The sequence below is a fragment of the Pleurodeles waltl genome, chromosome 5 (assembly GCF_031143425.1).
Source record: "Pleurodeles waltl isolate 20211129_DDA chromosome 5, aPleWal1.hap1.20221129, whole genome shotgun sequence".
Classification (NCBI taxonomy): domain Eukaryota; kingdom Metazoa; phylum Chordata; class Amphibia; order Caudata; family Salamandridae; genus Pleurodeles; species Pleurodeles waltl.
The window spans coordinates 591,892,776-591,912,156 of NC_090444.1; the positions used below are offsets into that span (position 1 = coordinate 591,892,776).

General features: G+C 45.9%; 14 non-coding genes across 14 annotated transcripts; 7 read left to right on the forward strand and 7 right to left on the reverse strand.

Moving 5' to 3' along the window:
- The first annotated feature begins 519 nt into the window (after positions 1-519).
- On the forward strand, positions 520-626 carry LOC138297695 (U6 spliceosomal RNA). Its single transcript, XR_011204238.1, has one exon. It is a non-coding gene; the product is annotated as a U6 spliceosomal RNA (small nuclear RNA).
- Positions 627-2,408: 1,782 nt separating this feature from the next.
- On the reverse strand, positions 2,409-2,481 carry TRNAH-AUG (transfer RNA histidin (anticodon AUG)). Its single transcript has one exon. It is a non-coding gene; the product is annotated as a tRNA-His (tRNA).
- A 779-nt stretch (positions 2,482-3,260) lies between these two features.
- Positions 3,261-3,367, forward strand: LOC138297696 (U6 spliceosomal RNA). Its single transcript, XR_011204239.1, has one exon. It is a non-coding gene; the product is annotated as a U6 spliceosomal RNA (small nuclear RNA).
- Positions 3,368-5,149: 1,782 nt separating this feature from the next.
- Positions 5,150-5,222, reverse strand: TRNAH-AUG (transfer RNA histidin (anticodon AUG)). Its single transcript has one exon. It is a non-coding gene; the product is annotated as a tRNA-His (tRNA).
- Positions 5,223-6,001: 779 nt separating this feature from the next.
- On the forward strand, positions 6,002-6,108 carry LOC138297697 (U6 spliceosomal RNA). The gene has a single exon (XR_011204240.1). It is a non-coding gene; the product is annotated as a U6 spliceosomal RNA (small nuclear RNA).
- A 1,782-nt stretch (positions 6,109-7,890) lies between these two features.
- TRNAH-AUG (transfer RNA histidin (anticodon AUG)) lies at positions 7,891-7,963 on the reverse strand. The gene has a single exon. It is a non-coding gene; the product is annotated as a tRNA-His (tRNA).
- A 779-nt stretch (positions 7,964-8,742) lies between these two features.
- Positions 8,743-8,849, forward strand: LOC138297698 (U6 spliceosomal RNA). Its single transcript, XR_011204241.1, has one exon. It is a non-coding gene; the product is annotated as a U6 spliceosomal RNA (small nuclear RNA).
- Positions 8,850-10,631: 1,782 nt separating this feature from the next.
- Positions 10,632-10,704, reverse strand: TRNAH-AUG (transfer RNA histidin (anticodon AUG)). The gene has a single exon. It is a non-coding gene; the product is annotated as a tRNA-His (tRNA).
- Positions 10,705-11,483: 779 nt separating this feature from the next.
- LOC138297699 (U6 spliceosomal RNA) lies at positions 11,484-11,590 on the forward strand. Its single transcript, XR_011204242.1, has one exon. It is a non-coding gene; the product is annotated as a U6 spliceosomal RNA (small nuclear RNA).
- Positions 11,591-13,372: 1,782 nt separating this feature from the next.
- On the reverse strand, positions 13,373-13,445 carry TRNAH-AUG (transfer RNA histidin (anticodon AUG)). The gene has a single exon. It is a non-coding gene; the product is annotated as a tRNA-His (tRNA).
- Positions 13,446-14,224: 779 nt separating this feature from the next.
- Positions 14,225-14,331, forward strand: LOC138297701 (U6 spliceosomal RNA). Its single transcript, XR_011204244.1, has one exon. It is a non-coding gene; the product is annotated as a U6 spliceosomal RNA (small nuclear RNA).
- Positions 14,332-16,113: 1,782 nt separating this feature from the next.
- TRNAH-AUG (transfer RNA histidin (anticodon AUG)) lies at positions 16,114-16,186 on the reverse strand. Its single transcript has one exon. It is a non-coding gene; the product is annotated as a tRNA-His (tRNA).
- Positions 16,187-16,965: 779 nt separating this feature from the next.
- On the forward strand, positions 16,966-17,072 carry LOC138297914 (U6 spliceosomal RNA). Its single transcript, XR_011204451.1, has one exon. It is a non-coding gene; the product is annotated as a U6 spliceosomal RNA (small nuclear RNA).
- Positions 17,073-18,854: 1,782 nt separating this feature from the next.
- TRNAH-AUG (transfer RNA histidin (anticodon AUG)) lies at positions 18,855-18,927 on the reverse strand. The gene has a single exon. It is a non-coding gene; the product is annotated as a tRNA-His (tRNA).
- Positions 18,928-19,381: the final 454 nt, after the last annotated feature.

Genomic DNA, 19,381 nt, shown 5'->3' on the forward strand with positions numbered 1-19,381 from the left:
GAATAAGCATTAGTTTCTTACAGAGTCTGGTTCAACATCATCGTTTCCAGAGCTGTAAGGGGCTGAGCCTGAGGATTCCTTAGTAAGCAGGCCAGTACAACACTAAAGCGTTTATTATTCAAATACAGGTGAAAATTAAGACACCTTTTCATATGCTCTCTCTGCCCTGGAACCCACCACAACACCATCCCACTCCCACAAGCCATCACCTAGCCTACTGTGCAGCTGACTCACCTTTTCCATCAACGTTCCCCAGGAAGTGTGATGTCACAATGCTCTTTGCCTGTAGTCTGGACCATGAGCCTTTGCAACCTGGCGTAATGAAGATGCTTACAATGTGTGAAGATTTGGACCACAAATATAGGGAATAGAAGTGGATTGTTAGGCCTCATGCCTTATTGCCATGTGTCTCAGAATTGAATGCTTACTGGACCATCCAATCAGCGCTTTCAGGCCACCCTACGTCTGAAGACTGCAGATTCAGGGAGTGTATATACATTGAAGGCTCACCCATGAAGTGTGCTTGCTTCGGCGGCACATATACTAAAATTGGAACGATACAGAGAAGATTAGCATGGCCCCTGCGCAAGGATGACACGCAAATTCGTGAAGCGTTCCATATTTTTAACAGCTTTCGAGAGAGAAAGGTCCTTTGTTTGCAAGTCTTCTAGTAATAATAAAGCAACTTCCAGTGCCTTCCTTCCCATTTGTATTTTTGAATTGGCCGCCCCTCAACATTCTTAAGGTGTTAACCGCTCCTGCAGGCCAATGCCAGTGCCCAGCTGCATTTAGCAAGGAAGACTTCAGCACTTCAGTGACCTTTCTTTCTATTTTCCAGCCTCCCTGTCATTATCCTTTACCCCGTCCCCCAACTCTATACTGTTGCCAGTGACGCATTGCTTTGTGGGAAGCTGGGCAGAGCAGAGAGAAGGGCAGGGCCTATGCAAATGAGGGCCTCTGGGCCATATGGGGACCCCCTTTTCAGCAGGACTGCTAAAGTAAGCCTTGCCACCAGATTGCTTGGTGAAGCTGGAAATACCAGGCCAGGTGAGGCACTGGGTTCTATCGGTCCATTGAGGACCCATTGGGCCGGCCTCCCTCAGTTTCTGAGGTCCAAGAAATGTTCACCCTGCACCCTTTTAGAGAGGTTTTGGCCGATCGTGGCCGATCGGGGATGAGAGGGGCAGAAGGCAGAAAGAGCACAATGCTCTTGAAGCTGCTCTAATCCACCTCTCTCCCCGCCTTGGGTTCCATCTGGGTGTGTCAGGTGTTGGCCCATGGATAACAAGGAACTGGCTCAGTGCATTATGATTCTCATAAAATTAAAAGGGCCATCTATCAAGTGCTAACTCAAACACACTACACACTCTGGCACACATCTGTGTTAACAACCTTTATACCTTGTTTGAAGGATCAAGGACCCCTGTTGAAATCCCAGACCCGCGCACCCCTTGAGGGTGAACGCTTGGCTGTTTCAAAATTCAGTTTTACTGGGGGGTTATGATGGACTTTTCAAGACCCACGTCTGGGCAACATTTGAAATCATTCCCCCCATTTCTCTCAGAAATGCCTATGGTTCGGGGAGTAGTTGCTCCACAATCTTTCACTTCCACCAATCAGTAGTATTTCCTTGAGAGCTGTTTACTATATTGAATCTTTGGAGGTAAATGTTCCTTTCATCTGCAAGCAGGCTCTTTTTAAGAATGTTTGCCATCATAGGCAGTGTAACTTTTCGCCCCCTACCTAGGCATTCTAATTCTCTTCCACCAAATCAAAGACATTGCCTCATTGTGCATATAATTGTGTGCCCGCCGTCCCCTGCTTTGTTATTGAGGCTGCCATCAATCGAATGACATCTGCCTGTGCCCAAGAGTAGTATTACTGATGAGCATTAAACTGCAGCCTACTGATTAAAAAATCACAATAGATGAAAAAGTGCAAGGTCTACATAGGGTTCAAACCTGCAGTCTTCAGATCCAAAAGAAGGCATGTTATCTCTTTCACCAGGAGCCTTTTCACATGGGGCTTCTTTCTATAATTTTCAAGAGAGTTCTAAAAGGTGGGTGTCTTGAACAGTTGTTCCTAAAAATCCTGCACAACCAATTTTTTAGACCCCTGCGACCCGCATCTTGACCCTTGAAGTAAAACTATTTTCACTCCAGAAAACAAATGTTGTGAAGTTTTCCTCCCTTGTTCAAAAAGCTTAGGCTTGGGAAACATTCAAAGGTCAGGCTCATAGAATCCAGGACAATCATTAAACTTTCGACTATTCACAGTTGCTATCACAGCCTCCTTACCACGGAACGATTGTTGGATACATCCCGCACCGGAATGTTAATCCTACAAGAAGACTGAGATAATTAAGAACTCAAGTGTAATTACCTGAAAAAAGGGACCGGCAACCCTTCCGAGCCAGATAGGAGTCGAACCTACAATCTTCTGATCCATAGTCAGAAGCGTTATCCATTGCGCCACTGGCCCCATATAAGAGCACTTTCCCCCTTCTCCTTCAGAGAGTGCTAGAGAATGCGCGCCCTCGCGTGTGTGTGTGTCTGTGTTTTAAAACGTCATTCTATCACAATATGTAACCACATTTACAACGCACACTGAAGCTGCAAGTGAACTTACCTGCCCCCCTGAAATTACATTCTGTCAGGTTTTCGTAACTTACACCAAGGACCCTAGGAGAGAAAAGGACACAAGTGCTAGACCAAGCAGACCCAGCAGCAAAGAAACATTTTGAATAAGCATTAGTTTCTTACAGAGTCTGGTTCAACATCATCGTTTCCAGAGCTGTAAGGGGCTGAGCCTGAGGATTCCTTAGTAAGCAGGCCAGTACAACACTAAAGCGTTTATTATTCAAATACAGGTGAAAATTAAGACACCTTTTCATATGCTCTCTCTGCCCTGGAACCCACCACAACACCATCCCACTCCCACAAGCCATCACCTAGCCTACTGTGCAGCTGACTCACCTTTTCCATCAACGTTCCCCAGGAAGTGTGATGTCACAATGCTCTTTGCCTGTAGTCTGGACCATGAGCCTTTGCAACCTGGCGTAATGAAGATGCTTACAATGTGTGAAGATTTGGACCACAAATATAGGGAATAGAAGTGGATTGTTAGGCCTCATGCCTTATTGCCATGTGTCTCAGAATTGAATGCTTACTGGACCATCCAATCAGCGCTTTCAGGCCACCCTACGTCTGAAGACTGCAGATTCAGGGAGTGTATATACATTGAAGGCTCACCCATGAAGTGTGCTTGCTTCGGCGGCACATATACTAAAATTGGAACGATACAGAGAAGATTAGCATGGCCCCTGCGCAAGGATGACACGCAAATTCGTGAAGCGTTCCATATTTTTAACAGCTTTCGAGAGAGAAAGGTCCTTTGTTTGCAAGTCTTCTAGTAATAATAAAGCAACTTCCAGTGCCTTCCTTCCCATTTGTATTTTTGAATTGGCCGCCCCTCAACATTCTTAAGGTGTTAACCGCTCCTGCAGGCCAATGCCAGTGCCCAGCTGCATTTAGCAAGGAAGACTTCAGCACTTCAGTGACCTTTCTTTCTATTTTCCAGCCTCCCTGTCATTATCCTTTACCCCGTCCCCCAACTCTATACTGTTGCCAGTGACGCATTGCTTTGTGGGAAGCTGGGCAGAGCAGAGAGAAGGGCAGGGCCTATGCAAATGAGGGCCTCTGGGCCATATGGGGACCCCCTTTTCAGCAGGACTGCTAAAGTAAGCCTTGCCACCAGATTGCTTGGTGAAGCTGGAAATACCAGGCCAGGTGAGGCACTGGGTTCTATCGGTCCATTGAGGACCCATTGGGCCGGCCTCCCTCAGTTTCTGAGGTCCAAGAAATGTTCACCCTGCACCCTTTTAGAGAGGTTTTGGCCGATCGTGGCCGATCGGGGATGAGAGGGGCAGAAGGCAGAAAGAGCACAATGCTCTTGAAGCTGCTCTAATCCACCTCTCTCCCCGCCTTGGGTTCCATCTGGGTGTGTCAGGTGTTGGCCCATGGATAACAAGGAACTGGCTCAGTGCATTATGATTCTCACAAAATTAAAAGGGCCATCTATCAAGTGCTAACTCAAACACACTACACACTCTGGCACACATCTGTGTTAACAACCTTTATACCTTGTTTGAAGGATCAAGGACCCCTGTTGAAATCCCAGACCCGCGCACCCCTTGAGGGTGAACGCTTGGCTGTTTCAAAATTCAGTTTTACTGGGGGGTTATGATGGACTTTTCAAGACCCACGTCTGGGCAACATTTGAAATCATTCCCCCCATTTCTCTCAGAAATGCCTATGGTTCGGGGAGTAGTTGCTCCACAATCTTTCTCTTCCACCAATCAGTAGTATTTCCTTGAGAGCTGTTTACTATATTGAATCTTTGGAGGTAAATGTTCCTTTCATCTGCAAGCAGGCTCTTTTTAAGAATGTTTGCCATCATAGGCAGTGTAACTTTTCGCCCCCTACCTAGGCATTCTAATTCTCTTCCACCAAATCAAAGACATTGCCTCATTGTGCATATAATTGTGTGCCCGCCGTCCCCTGCTTTGTTATTGAGGCTGCCATCAATCGAATGACATCTGCCTGTGCCCAAGAGTAGTATTACTGATGAGCATTAAACTGCAGCCTACTGATTAAAAAATCACAATAGATGAAAAAGTGCAAGGTCTACATAGGGTTCAAACCTGCAGTCTTCAGATCCAAAAGAAGGCATGTTATCTCTTTCACCAGGAGCCTTTTCACATGGGGCTTCTTTCTATAATTTTCAAGAGAGTTCTAAAAGGTGGGTGTCTTGAACAGTTGTTCCTAAAAATCCTGCACAACCAATTTTTTAGACCCCTGCGACCCGCATCTTGACCCTTGAAGTAAAACTATTTTCACTCCAGAAAACAAATGTTGTGAAGTTTTCCTCCCTTGTTCAAAAAGCTTAGGCTTGGGAAACATTCAAAGGTCAGGCTCATAGAATCCAGGACAATCATTAAACTTTCGACTATTCACAGTTGCTATCACAGCCTCCTTACCACGGAACGATTGTTGGATACATCCCGCACCGGAATGTTAATCCTACAAGAAGACTGAGATAATTAAGAACTCAAGTGTAATTACCTGAAAAAAGGGACCGGCAACCCTTCCGAGCCAGATAGGAGTCGAACCTACAATCTTCTGATCCATAGTCAGAAGCGTTATCCATTGCGCCACTGGCCCCATATAAGAGCACTTTCCCCCTTCTCCTTCAGAGAGTGCTAGAGAATGCGCGCCCTCGCGTGTGTGTGTGTCTGTGTTTTAAAACGTCATTCTATCACAATATGTAACCACATTTACAACGCACACTGAAGCTGCAAGTGAACTTACCTGCCCCCCTGAAATTACATTCTGTCAGGTTTTCGTAACTTACACCAAGGACCCTAGGAGAGAAAAGGACACAAGTGCTAGACCAAGCAGACCCAGCAGCAAAGAAACATTTTGAATAAGCATTAGTTTCTTACAGAGTCTGGTTCAACATCATCGTTTCCAGAGCTGTAAGGGGCTGAGCCTGAGGATTCCTTAGTAAGCAGGCCAGTACAACACTAAAGCGTTTATTATTCAAATACAGGTGAAAATTAAGACACCTTTTCATATGCTCTCTCTGCCCTGGAACCCACCACAACACCATCCCACTCCCACAAGCCATCACCTAGCCTACTGTGCAGCTGACTCACCTTTTCCATCAACGTTCCCCAGGAAGTGTGATGTCACAATGCTCTTTGCCTGTAGTCTGGACCATGAGCCTTTGCAACCTGGCGTAATGAAGATGCTTACAATGTGTGAAGATTTGGACCACAAATATAGGGAATAGAAGTGGATTGTTAGGCCTCATGCCTTATTGCCATGTGTCTCAGAATTGAATGCTTACTGGACCATCCAATCAGCGCTTTCAGGCCACCCTACGTCTGAAGACTGCAGATTCAGGGAGTGTATATACATTGAAGGCTCACCCATGAAGTGTGCTTGCTTCGGCGGCACATATACTAAAATTGGAACGATACAGAGAAGATTAGCATGGCCCCTGCGCAAGGATGACACGCAAATTCGTGAAGCGTTCCATATTTTTAACAGCTTTCGAGAGAGAAAGGTCCTTTGTTTGCAAGTCTTCTAGTAATAATAAAGCAACTTCCAGTGCCTTCCTTCCCATTTGTATTTTTGAATTGGCCGCCCCTCAACATTCTTAAGGTGTTAACCGCTCCTGCAGGCCAATGCCAGTGCCCAGCTGCATTTAGCAAGGAAGACTTCAGCACTTCAGTGACCTTTCTTTCTATTTTCCAGCCTCCCTGTCATTATCCTTTACCCCGTCCCCCAACTCTATACTGTTGCCAGTGACGCATTGCTTTGTGGGAAGCTGGGCAGAGCAGAGAGAAGGGCAGGGCCTATGCAAATGAGGGCCTCTGGGCCATATGGGGACCCCCTTTTCAGCAGGACTGCTAAAGTAAGCCTTGCCACCAGATTGCTTGGTGAAGCTGGAAATACCAGGCCAGGTGAGGCACTGGGTTCTATCGGTCCATTGAGGACCCATTGGGCCGGCCTCCCTCAGTTTCTGAGGTCCAAGAAATGTTCACCCTGCACCCTTTTAGAGAGGTTTTGGCCGATCGTGGCCGATCGGGGATGAGAGGGGCAGAAGGCAGAAAGAGCACAATGCTCTTGAAGCTGCTCTAATCCACCTCTCTCCCCGCCTTGGGTTCCATCTGGGTGTGTCAGGTGTTGGCCCATGGATAACAAGGAACTGGCTCAGTGCATTATGATTCTCACAAAATTAAAAGGGCCATCTATCAAGTGCTAACTCAAACACACTACACACTCTGGCACACATCTGTGTTAACAACCTTTATACCTTGTTTGAAGGATCAAGGACCCCTGTTGAAATCCCAGACCCGCGCACCCCTTGAGGGTGAACGCTTGGCTGTTTCAAAATTCAGTTTTACTGGGGGGTTATGATGGACTTTTCAAGACCCACGTCTGGGCAACATTTGAAATCATTCCCCCCATTTCTCTCAGAAATGCCTATGGTTCGGGGAGTAGTTGCTCCACAATCTTTCTCTTCCACCAATCAGTAGTATTTCCTTGAGAGCTGTTTACTATATTGAATCTTTGGAGGTAAATGTTCCTTTCATCTGCAAGCAGGCTCTTTTTAAGAATGTTTGCCATCATAGGCAGTGTAACTTTTCGCCCCCTACCTAGGCATTCTAATTCTCTTCCACCAAATCAAAGACATTGCCTCATTGTGCATATAATTGTGTGCCCGCCGTCCCCTGCTTTGTTATTGAGGCTGCCATCAATCGAATGACATCTGCCTGTGCCCAAGAGTAGTATTACTGATGAGCATTAAACTGCAGCCTACTGATTAAAAAATCACAATAGATGAAAAAGTGCAAGGTCTACATAGGGTTCAAACCTGCAGTCTTCAGATCCAAAAGAAGGCATGTTATCTCTTTCACCAGGAGCCTTTTCACATGGGGCTTCTTTCTATAATTTTCAAGAGAGTTCTAAAAGGTGGGTGTCTTGAACAGTTGTTCCTAAAAATCCTGCACAACCAATTTTTTAGACCCCTGCGACCCGCATCTTGACCCTTGAAGTAAAACTATTTTCACTCCAGAAAACAAATGTTGTGAAGTTTTCCTCCCTTGTTCAAAAAGCTTAGGCTTGGGAAACATTCAAAGGTCAGGCTCATAGAATCCAGGACAATCATTAAACTTTCGACTATTCACAGTTGCTATCACAGCCTCCTTACCACGGAACGATTGTTGGATACATCCCGCACCGGAATGTTAATCCTACAAGAAGACTGAGATAATTAAGAACTCAAGTGTAATTACCTGAAAAAAGGGACCGGCAACCCTTCCGAGCCAGATAGGAGTCGAACCTACAATCTTCTGATCCATAGTCAGAAGCGTTATCCATTGCGCCACTGGCCCCATATAAGAGCACTTTCCCCCTTCTCCTTCAGAGAGTGCTAGAGAATGCGCGCCCTCGCGTGTGTGTGTGTCTGTGTTTTAAAACGTCATTCTATCACAATATGTAACCACATTTACAACGCACACTGAAGCTGCAAGTGAACTTACCTGCCCCCCTGAAATTACATTCTGTCAGGTTTTCGTAACTTACACCAAGGACCCTAGGAGAGAAAAGGACACAAGTGCTAGACCAAGCAGACCCAGCAGCAAAGAAACATTTTGAATAAGCATTAGTTTCTTACAGAGTCTGGTTCAACATCATCGTTTCCAGAGCTGTAAGGGGCTGAGCCTGAGGATTCCTTAGTAAGCAGGCCAGTACAACACTAAAGCGTTTATTATTCAAATACAGGTGAAAATTAAGACACCTTTTCATATGCTCTCTCTGCCCTGGAACCCACCACAACACCATCCCACTCCCACAAGCCATCACCTAGCCTACTGTGCAGCTGACTCACCTTTTCCATCAACGTTCCCCAGGAAGTGTGATGTCACAATGCTCTTTGCCTGTAGTCTGGACCATGAGCCTTTGCAACCTGGCGTAATGAAGATGCTTACAATGTGTGAAGATTTGGACCACAAATATAGGGAATAGAAGTGGATTGTTAGGCCTCATGCCTTATTGCCATGTGTCTCAGAATTGAATGCTTACTGGACCATCCAATCAGCGCTTTCAGGCCACCCTACGTCTGAAGACTGCAGATTCAGGGAGTGTATATACATTGAAGGCTCACCCATGAAGTGTGCTTGCTTCGGCGGCACATATACTAAAATTGGAACGATACAGAGAAGATTAGCATGGCCCCTGCGCAAGGATGACACGCAAATTCGTGAAGCGTTCCATATTTTTAACAGCTTTCGAGAGAGAAAGGTCCTTTGTTTGCAAGTCTTCTAGTAATAATAAAGCAACTTCCAGTGCCTTCCTTCCCATTTGTATTTTTGAATTGGCCGCCCCTCAACATTCTTAAGGTGTTAACCGCTCCTGCAGGCCAATGCCAGTGCCCAGCTGCATTTAGCAAGGAAGACTTCAGCACTTCAGTGACCTTTCTTTCTATTTTCCAGCCTCCCTGTCATTATCCTTTACCCCGTCCCCCAACTCTATACTGTTGCCAGTGACGCATTGCTTTGTGGGAAGCTGGGCAGAGCAGAGAGAAGGGCAGGGCCTATGCAAATGAGGGCCTCTGGGCCATATGGGGACCCCCTTTTCAGCAGGACTGCTAAAGTAAGCCTTGCCACCAGATTGCTTGGTGAAGCTGGAAATACCAGGCCAGGTGAGGCACTGGGTTCTATCGGTCCATTGAGGACCCATTGGGCCGGCCTCCCTCAGTTTCTGAGGTCCAAGAAATGTTCACCCTGCACCCTTTTAGAGAGGTTTTGGCCGATCGTGGCCGATCAGGGATGAGAGGGGCAGAAGGCAGAAAGAGCACAATGCTCTTGAAGCTGCTCTAATCCACCTCTCTCCCCGCCTTGGGTTCCATCTGGGTGTGTCAGGTGTTGGCCCATGGATAACAAGGAACTGGCTCAGTGCATTATGATTCTCATAAAATTAAAAGGGCCATCTATCAAGTGCTAACTCAAACACACTACACACTCTGGCACACATCTGTGTTAACAACCTTTATACCTTGTTTGAAGGATCAAGGACCCCTGTTGAAATCCCAGACCCGCGCACCCCTTGAGGGTGAACGCTTGGCTGTTTCAAAATTCAGTTTTACTGGGGGGTTATGATGGACTTTTCAAGACCCACGTCTGGGCAACATTTGAAATCATTCCCCCCATTTCTCTCAGAAATGCCTATGGTTCGGGGAGTAGTTGCTCCACAATCTTTCACTTCCACCAATCAGTAGTATTTCCTTGAGAGCTGTTTACTATATTGAATCTTTGGAGGTAAATGTTCCTTTCATCTGCAAGCAGGCTCTTTTTAAGAATGTTTGCCATCATAGGCAGTGTAACTTTTCGCCCCCTACCTAGGCATTCTAATTCTCTTCCACCAAATCAAAGACATTGCCTCATTGTGCATATAATTGTGTGCCCGCCGTCCCCTGCTTTGTTATTGAGGCTGCCATCAATCGAATGACATCTGCCTGTGCCCAAGAGTAGTATTACTGATGAGCATTAAACTGCAGCCTACTGATTAAAAAATCACAATAGATGAAAAAGTGCAAGGTCTACATAGGGTTCAAACCTGCAGTCTTCAGATCCAAAAGAAGGCATGTTATCTCTTTCACCAGGAGCCTTTTCACATGGGGCTTCTTTCTATAATTTTCAAGAGAGTTCTAAAAGGTGGGTGTCTTGAACAGTTGTTCCTAAAAATCCTGCACAACCAATTTTTTAGACCCCTGCGACCCGCATCTTGACCCTTGAAGTAAAACTATTTTCACTCCAGAAAACAAATGTTGTGAAGTTTTCCTCCCTTGTTCAAAAAGCTTAGGCTTGGGAAACATTCAAAGGTCAGGCTCATAGAATCCAGGACAATCATTAAACTTTCGACTATTCACAGTTGCTATCACAGCCTCCTTACCACGGAACGATTGTTGGATACATCCCGCACCGGAATGTTAATCCTACAAGAAGACTGAGATAATTAAGAACTCAAGTGTAATTACCTGAAAAAAGGGACCGGCAACCCTTCCGAGCCAGATAGGAGTCGAACCTACAATCTTCTGATCCATAGTCAGAAGCGTTATCCATTGCGCCACTGGCCCCATATAAGAGCACTTTCCCCCTTCTCCTTCAGAGAGTGCTAGAGAATGCGCGCCCTCGCGTGTGTGTGTGTCTGTGTTTTAAAACGTCATTCTATCACAATATGTAACCACATTTACAACGCACACTGAAGCTGCAAGTGAACTTACCTGCCCCCCTGAAATTACATTCTGTCAGGTTTTCGTAACTTACACCAAGGACCCTAGGAGAGAAAAGGACACAAGTGCTAGACCAAGCAGACCCAGCAGCAAAGAAACATTTTGAATAAGCATTAGTTTCTTACAGAGTCTGGTTCAACATCATCGTTTCCAGAGCTGTAAGGGGCTGAGCCTGAGGATTCCTTAGTAAGCAGGCCAGTACAACACTAAAGCGTTTATTATTCAAATACAGGTGAAAATTAAGACACCTTTTCATATGCTCTCTCTGCCCTGGAACCCACCACAACACCATCCCACTCCCACAAGCCATCACCTAGCCTACTGTGCAGCTGACTCACCTTTTCCATCAACGTTCCCCAGGAAGTGTGATGTCACAATGCTCTTTGCCTGTAGTCTGGACCATGAGCCTTTGCAACCTGGCGTAATGAAGATGCTTACAATGTGTGAAGATTTGGACCACAAATATAGGGAATAGAAGTGGATTGTTAGGCCTCATGCCTTATTGCCATGTGTCTCAGAATTGAATGCTTACTGGACCATCCAATCAGCGCTTTCAGGCCACCCTACGTCTGAAGACTGCAGATTCAGGGAGTGTATATACATTGAAGGCTCACCCATGAAGTGTGCTTGCTTCGGCGGCACATATACTAAAATTGGAACGATACAGAGAAGATTAGCATGGCCCCTGCGCAAGGATGACACGCAAATTCGTGAAGCGTTCCATATTTTTAACAGCTTTCGAGAGAGAAAGGTCCTTTGTTTGCAAGTCTTCTAGTAATAATAAAGCAACTTCCAGTGCCTTCCTTCCCATTTGTATTTTTGAATTGGCCGCCCCTCAACATTCTTAAGGTGTTAACCGCTCCTGCAGGCCAATGCCAGTGCCCAGCTGCATTTAGCAAGGAAGACTTCAGCACTTCAGTGACCTTTCTTTCTATTTTCCAGCCTCCCTGTCATTATCCTTTACCCCGTCCCCCAACTCTATACTGTTGCCAGTGACGCATTGCTTTGTGGGAAGCTGGGCAGAGCAGAGAGAAGGGCAGGGCCTATGCAAATGAGGGCCTCTGGGCCATATGGGGACCCCCTTTTCAGCAGGACTGCTAAAGTAAGCCTTGCCACCAGATTGCTTGGTGAAGCTGGAAATACCAGGCCAGGTGAGGCACTGGGTTCTATCGGTCCATTGAGGACCCATTGGGCCGGCCTCCCTCAGTTTCTGAGGTCCAAGAAATGTTCACCCTGCACCCTTTTAGAGAGGTTTTGGCCGATCGTGGCCGATCAGGGATGAGAGGGGCAGAAGGCAGAAAGAGCACAATGCTCTTGAAGCTGCTCTAATCCACCTCTCTCCCCGCCTTGGGTTCCATCTGGGTGTGTCAGGTGTTGGCCCATGGATAACAAGGAACTGGCTCAGTGCATTATGATTCTCATAAAATTAAAAGGGCCATCTATCAAGTGCTAACTCAAACACACTACACACTCTGGCACACATCTGTGTTAACAACCTTTATACCTTGTTTGAAGGATCAAGGACCCCTGTTGAAATCCCAGACCCGCGCACCCCTTGAGGGTGAACGCTTGGCTGTTTCAAAATTCAGTTTTACTGGGGGGTTATGATGGACTTTTCAAGACCCACGTCTGGGCAACATTTGAAATCATTCCCCCCATTTCTCTCAGAAATGCCTATGGTTCGGGGAGTAGTTGCTCCACAATCTTTCACTTCCACCAATCAGTAGTATTTCCTTGAGAGCTGTTTACTATATTGAATCTTTGGAGGTAAATGTTCCTTTCATCTGCAAGCAGGCTCTTTTTAAGAATGTTTGCCATCATAGGCAGTGTAACTTTTCGCCCCCTACCTAGGCATTCTAATTCTCTTCCACCAAATCAAAGACATTGCCTCATTGTGCATATAATTGTGTGCCCGCCGTCCCCTGCTTTGTTATTGAGGCTGCCATCAATCGAATGACATCTGCCTGTGCCCAAGAGTAGTATTACTGATGAGCATTAAACTGCAGCCTACTGATTAAAAAATCACAATAGATGAAAAAGTGCAAGGTCTACATAGGGTTCAAACCTGCAGTCTTCAGATCCAAAAGAAGGCATGTTATCTCTTTCACCAGGAGCCTTTTCACATGGGGCTTCTTTCTATAATTTTCAAGAGAGTTCTAAAAGGTGGGTGTCTTGAACAGTTGTTCCTAAAAATCCTGCACAACCAATTTTTTAGACCCCTGCGACCCGCATCTTGACCCTTGAAGTAAAACTATTTTCACTCCAGAAAACAAATGTTGTGAAGTTTTCCTCCCTTGTTCAAAAAGCTTAGGCTTGGGAAACATTCAAAGGTCAGGCTCATAGAATCCAGGACAATCATTAAACTTTCGACTATTCACAGTTGCTATCACAGCCTCCTTACCACGGAACGATTGTTGGATACATCCCGCACCGGAATGTTAATCCTACAAGAAGACTGAGATAATTAAGAACTCAAGTGTAATTACCTGAAAAAAGGGACCGGCAACCCTTCCGAGCCAGATAGGAGTCGAACCTACAATCTTCTGATCCATAGACAGAAGCGTTATCCATTGCGCCACTGGCCCCATATAAGAGCACTTTCCCCCTTCTCCTTCAGAGAGTGCTAGAGAATGCGCGCCCTCGCGTGTGTGTGTGTCTGTGTTTTAAAACGTCATTCTATCACAATATGTAACCACATTTACAACGCACACTGAAGCTGCAAGTGAACTTACCTGCCCCCCTGAAATTACATTCTGTCAGGTTTTCGTAACTTACACCAAGGACCCTAGGAGAGAAAAGGACACAAGTGCTAGACCAAGCAGACCCAGCAGCAAAGAAACATTTTGAATAAGCATTAGTTTCTTACAGAGTCTGGTTCAACATCATCGTTTCCAGAGCTGTAAGGGGCTGAGCCTGAGGATTCCTTAGTAAGCAGGCCAGTACAACACTAAAGCGTTTATTATTCAAATACAGGTGAAAATTAAGACACCTTTTCATATGCTCTCTCTGCCCTGGAACCCACCACAACACCATCCCACTCCCACAAGCCATCACCTAGCCTACTGTGCAGCTGACTCACCTTTTCCATCAACGTTCCCCAGGAAGTGTGATGTCACAATGCTCTTTGCCTGTAGTCTGGACCATGAGCCTTTGCAACCTGGCGTAATGAAGATGCTTACAATGTGTGAAGATTTGGACCACAAATATAGGGAATAGAAGTGGATTGTTAGGCCTCATGCCTTATTGCCATGTGTCTCAGAATTGAATGCTTACTGGACCATCCAATCAGCGCTTTCAGGCCACCCTACGTCTGAAGACTGCAGATTCAGGGAGTGTATATACATTGAAGGCTCACCCATGAAGTGTGCTTGCTTCGGCGGCACATATACTAAAATTGGAACGATACAGAGAAGATTAGCATGGCCCCTGCGCAAGGATGACACGCAAATTCGTGAAGCGTTCCATATTTTTAACAGCTTTCGAGAGAGAAAGGTCCTTTGTTTGCAAGTCTTCTAGTAATAATAAAGCAACTTCCAGTGCCTTCCTTCCCATTTGTATTTTTGAATTGGCCGCCCCTCAACATTCTTAAGGTGTTAACCGCTCCTGCAGGCCAATGCCAGTGCCCAGCTGCATTTAGCAAGGAAGACTTCAGCACTTCAGTGACCTTTCTTTCTATTTTCCAGCCTCCCTGTCATTATCCTTTACCCCGTCCCCCAACTCTATACTGTTGCCAGTGACGCATTGCTTTGTGGGAAGCTGGGCAGAGCAGAGAGAAGGGCAGGGCCTATGCAAATGAGGGCCTCTGGGCCATATGGGGACCCCCTTTTCAGCAGGACTGCTAAAGTAAGCCTTGCCACCAGATTGCTTGGTGAAGCTGGAAATACCAGGCCAGGTGAGGCACTGGGTTCTATCGGTCCATTGAGGACCCATTGGGCCGGCCTCCCTCAGTTTCTGAGGTCCAAGAAATGTTCACCCTGCACCCTTTTAGAGAGGTTTTGGCCGATCGTGGCCGATCGGGGATGAGAGGGGCAGAAGGCAGAAAGAGCACAATGCTCTTGAAGCTGCTCTAATCCACCTCTCTCCCCGCCTTGGGTTCCATCTGGGTGTGTCAGGTGTTGGCCCATGGATAACAAGGAACTGGCTCAGTGCATTATGATTCTCATAAAATTAAAAGGGCCATCTATCAAGTGCTAACTCAAACACACTACACACTCTGGCACACATCTGTGTTAACAACCTTTATACCTTGTTTGAAGGATCAAGGACCCCTGTTGAAATCCCAGACCCGCGCACCCCTTGAGGGTGAACGCTTGGCTGTTTCAAAATTCAGTTTTACTGGGGGGTTATGATGGACTTTTCAAGACCCACGTCTGGGCAACATTTGAAATCATTCCCCCCATTTCTCTCAGAAATGCCTATGGTTCGGGGAGTAGTTGCTCCACAATCTTTCACTTCCACCAATCAGTAGTATTTCCTTGAGAGCTGTTTACTATATTGAATCTTTGGAGGTAAATGTTCCTTTCATCTGCAAGCAGGCTCTTTTTAAGAATGTTTGCCATCATAGGCAGTGTAACTTTTCGCCCCCTACCTAGGCATTCTAATTCTCTTCCACCAAATCAAAGACATTGCCTCATTGTGCATATAATTGTGTGCCCGCCGTCCCCTGCTTTGTTATTGAGGCTGCCATCAATCGAATGACATCTGCCTGTGCCCAAGAGTAGTATTACTGATGAGCATTAAACTGCAGCCTACTGATTAAAAAATCACAATAGATGAAAAAGTGCAAGGTCTACATAGGGTTCAAACCTGCAGTCTTCAGATCCAAAAGAAGGCATGTTATCTCTTTCACCAGGAGCCTTTTCACATGGGGCTTATTTCTATAATTTTCAAGAGAGTTCTAAAAGGTGGGTGTCTTGAACAGTTGTTCCTAAAAATCCTGCACAACCAATTTTTTAGACCCCTGCGACCCGCATCTTGACCCTTGAAGTAAAACTATTTTCACTCCAGAAAACAAATGTTGTGAAGTTTTCCTCCCTTGTTCAAAAAGCTTAGGCTTGGGAAACATTCAAAGGTCAGGCTCATAGAATCCAGGACAATCATTAAACTTTCTACTAGCCACAGTTGCTATCACAGCCTCCTTACCACAGAACGATTGTTGGATACATCCCGCACCGGAATGTTAATCCTACAAGAAGACTGAGATAATTAAGAACTCAAGTGTAATTACATGAAAAAAGGGACCGGCAACCCTTCCGAGCCAGATAGGAGTCGAACCTACAATTTTCTGATCCATAGTCAGAAGCGTTATCCATTGCGCCACTGGCCCCATATAAGAGCACTTTCCCCCTTCTCCTTCAGAGAGTGCTAGAGAATGCGCGCCCTCGCGTGTGTGTGTGTCTGTGTTTTAAAACGTCATTCTATCACAATATGTAACCACATTTACAACGCACACTGAAGCTGCAAGTGAACTTACCTGCCCCCCTGAAATTACGTTCTGTCAGGTTTTCGTAAGTTACACCAAGGACCCTAGGAGAGAAAAGGACACAAGTGCCAGACCAAGCAGACCCAGCAGCAAAGAAACATTTTGAATAAGCATTAGTTTCTTACAGAGTCTGGTTCAACATCATCGTTTCCAGAGCTGTAAGGGGCTGAGCCTGAGGATTCCTTAGTAAGCAGGCCAGTACAACACTAAAGCGTTTATTATTCAAATACAGGTGAAAATTAAGACACCTTTTCATATGCTCTCTCTGCCCTGGAACCCACCACAACACCATCCCACTCCCACAAGCCATCACCTAGCCTACTGTGCAGCTGACTCACCTTTTCCATCAACGTTCCCCAGGAAGTGTGATGTCACAATGCTCTTTGCCTGTAGTCTGGACCATGAGCCTTTGCAACCTGGCGTAATGAAGATGCTTACAATGTGTGAAGATTTGGACCACAAATATAGGGAATAGAAGTGGATTGTTAGGCCTCATGCCTTATTGCCATGTGTCTCAGAATTGAATGCTTACTGGACCATCCAATCAGCGCTTTCAGGCCACCCTACGTCTGAAGACTGCAGATTCAGGGAGTGTATATACATTGAAGGCTCACCCATGAAGTGTGCTTGCTTCGGCGGTACATATACTAAAATTGGAACGATACAGAGAAGATTAGCATGGCCCCTGCGCAAGGATGACACGCAAATTCGTGAAGCGTTCCATATTTTTAACAGCTTTCGAGAGAGAAAGGTCCTTTGTTTGCAAGTCTTCTAGTAATAATAAAGCAACTTCCAGTGCCTTCCTTCCCATTTGTATTTTTGAATTGGCCGCCCCTCAACATTCTTAAGGTGTTAACCGCTCCTGCAGGCCAATGCCAGTGCCCAGCTGCATTTAGCAAGGAAGACTACAGCACTTCAGTGACCTTTCTTTCTATTTTCCAGCCTCCCTGTCATTATCCTTTACCCCGTCCCCCAACTCTATACTGTTGCCAGTGACGCATTGCTTTGTGGGAAGCTGGGCAGAGCAGAGAGAAGGGCAGGGCCTATGCAAATGAGGGCCTCTGGGCCATATGGGGACCCCCTTTTCAGCAGGACTGCTAAAGTAAGCCTTGCCACCAGATTGCTTTGTGAAGCTGGAAATACCAGGCCAGGTGAGGCACTGGGTTCTATCGGTCCATTGAGGACCCATTGGGCCGGCCTCCCTCAGTTTCTGAGGTCCAAGAAATGTTCACCCTGCACCCTTTTAGAGAGGTTTTGGCCGATCGTGGCCGATCGGGGATGAGGGGGGCAGAAGGCTGAAACAGCACAATGCTCTTGAAGCTGCCCTAATCCACCTCTCTCCCCGCCTTGGGTTCCATCTGGGTGTGTCAGGTGTTGGCCCATGGATAACAAGGAACTGGCTCAGTGCATTATGATTCTCACAAAATTAAAAGGGCCATCTATCAAGTGCTAACTCAAACACACTACACACTCTGGCACACATCTGTGTTAACAACCTTTATACCTTGTTTGAAGGATCAAGGACCCCTGTTGAAATCCCAGACCCGCGCACCCCTTGAGGGTGAACGCTTGGCTGTTTCAAAATTCAGTTTTACTGGGGGGTTATGATGGACTTTTCAAGACCCACGTCTGGGCAACATTTGAAATCATTCCCCCCATTTCTCTCAGAAATGCCTATGGTTCGGGGAGTAGTTGCTCCACAATCTTTCTCTTCCACCAATCAGTAGTATTTCCTTGAGAGCTGTTTACTATATTGAATCTTTGGAGGTAAATGTTCCTTTCATCTGCAAGCAGGCTCTTTTTAAGAATGTTTGCCATCATAGGCAGTGTAACTTTTCGCCCCCTACCTAGGCATTCTAATTCTCTTCCACCAAATCAAAGACATTGCCTCATTGTGCATATAATTGTGTGCCCGCCGTCCCCTGCTTTGTTATTGAGGCTGCCATCAATCGAATGACATCTGCCTGTGCCCAAGAGTAGTATTACTGATGAGCATTAAACTGCAGCCTACTGATTAAAAAATCACAATAGATGAAAAAGTGCAAGGTCTACATAGGGTTCAAACCTGCAGTCTTCAGATCCAAAAGAAGGCATGTTATCTCTTTCACCAGGAGCCTTTTCACATGGGGCTTCTTTCTATAATTTTCAAGAGAGTTCTAAAAGGTGGGTGTCTTGAACAGTTGTTCCTAAAAATCCTGCACAACCAATTTTTTAGACCCCTGCGACCCGCATCTTGACCCTTGAAGTAAAACTATTTTCACTCCAGAAAACAAATGTTGTGAAGTTTTCCTCCCTTGTTCAAAAAGCTTAGGCTTGGGAAACATTCAAAGGTCAGGCTCATAGAATCCAGGACAATCATTAAACTTTCGACTATTCACAGTTGCTATCACAGCCTCCTTACCACGGAACGATTGTTGGATACATCCCGCACCGGAATGTTAATCCTACAAGAAGACTGAGATAATTAAGAACTCAAGTGTAATTACCTGAAAAAAGGGACCGGCAACCCTTCCGAGCCAGATAGGAGTCGAACCTACAATCTTCTGATCCATAGTCAGAAGCGTTATCCATTGCGCCACTGGCCCCATATAAGAGCACTTTCCCCCTTCTCCTTCAGAGAGTGCTAGAGAATGCGCGCCCTCGCGTGTGTGTGTGTCTGTGTTTTAAAACGTCATTCTATCACAATATGTAACCACATTTACAACGCACACTGAAGCTGCAAGTGAACTTACCTGCCCCCCTGAAATTACATTCTGTCAGGTTTTCGTAACTTACACCAAGGACCCTAGGAGAGAAAAGGACACAAGTGCTAGACCAAGCAGACCCAGCAGCAAAGAAACATTTTGAATAAGCATTAGTTTCTTACAGAGTCTGGTTCAACATCATCGTTTCCAGAGCTGTAAGGGGCTGAGCCTGAGGATTCCTTAGTAAGCAGGCCAGTACAACACTAAAGCGTTTATTATTCAAATACAGGTGAAAATTAAGACACCTTTTCATATGCTCTCTCTGCCCTGGAACCCACCACAACACCATCCCACT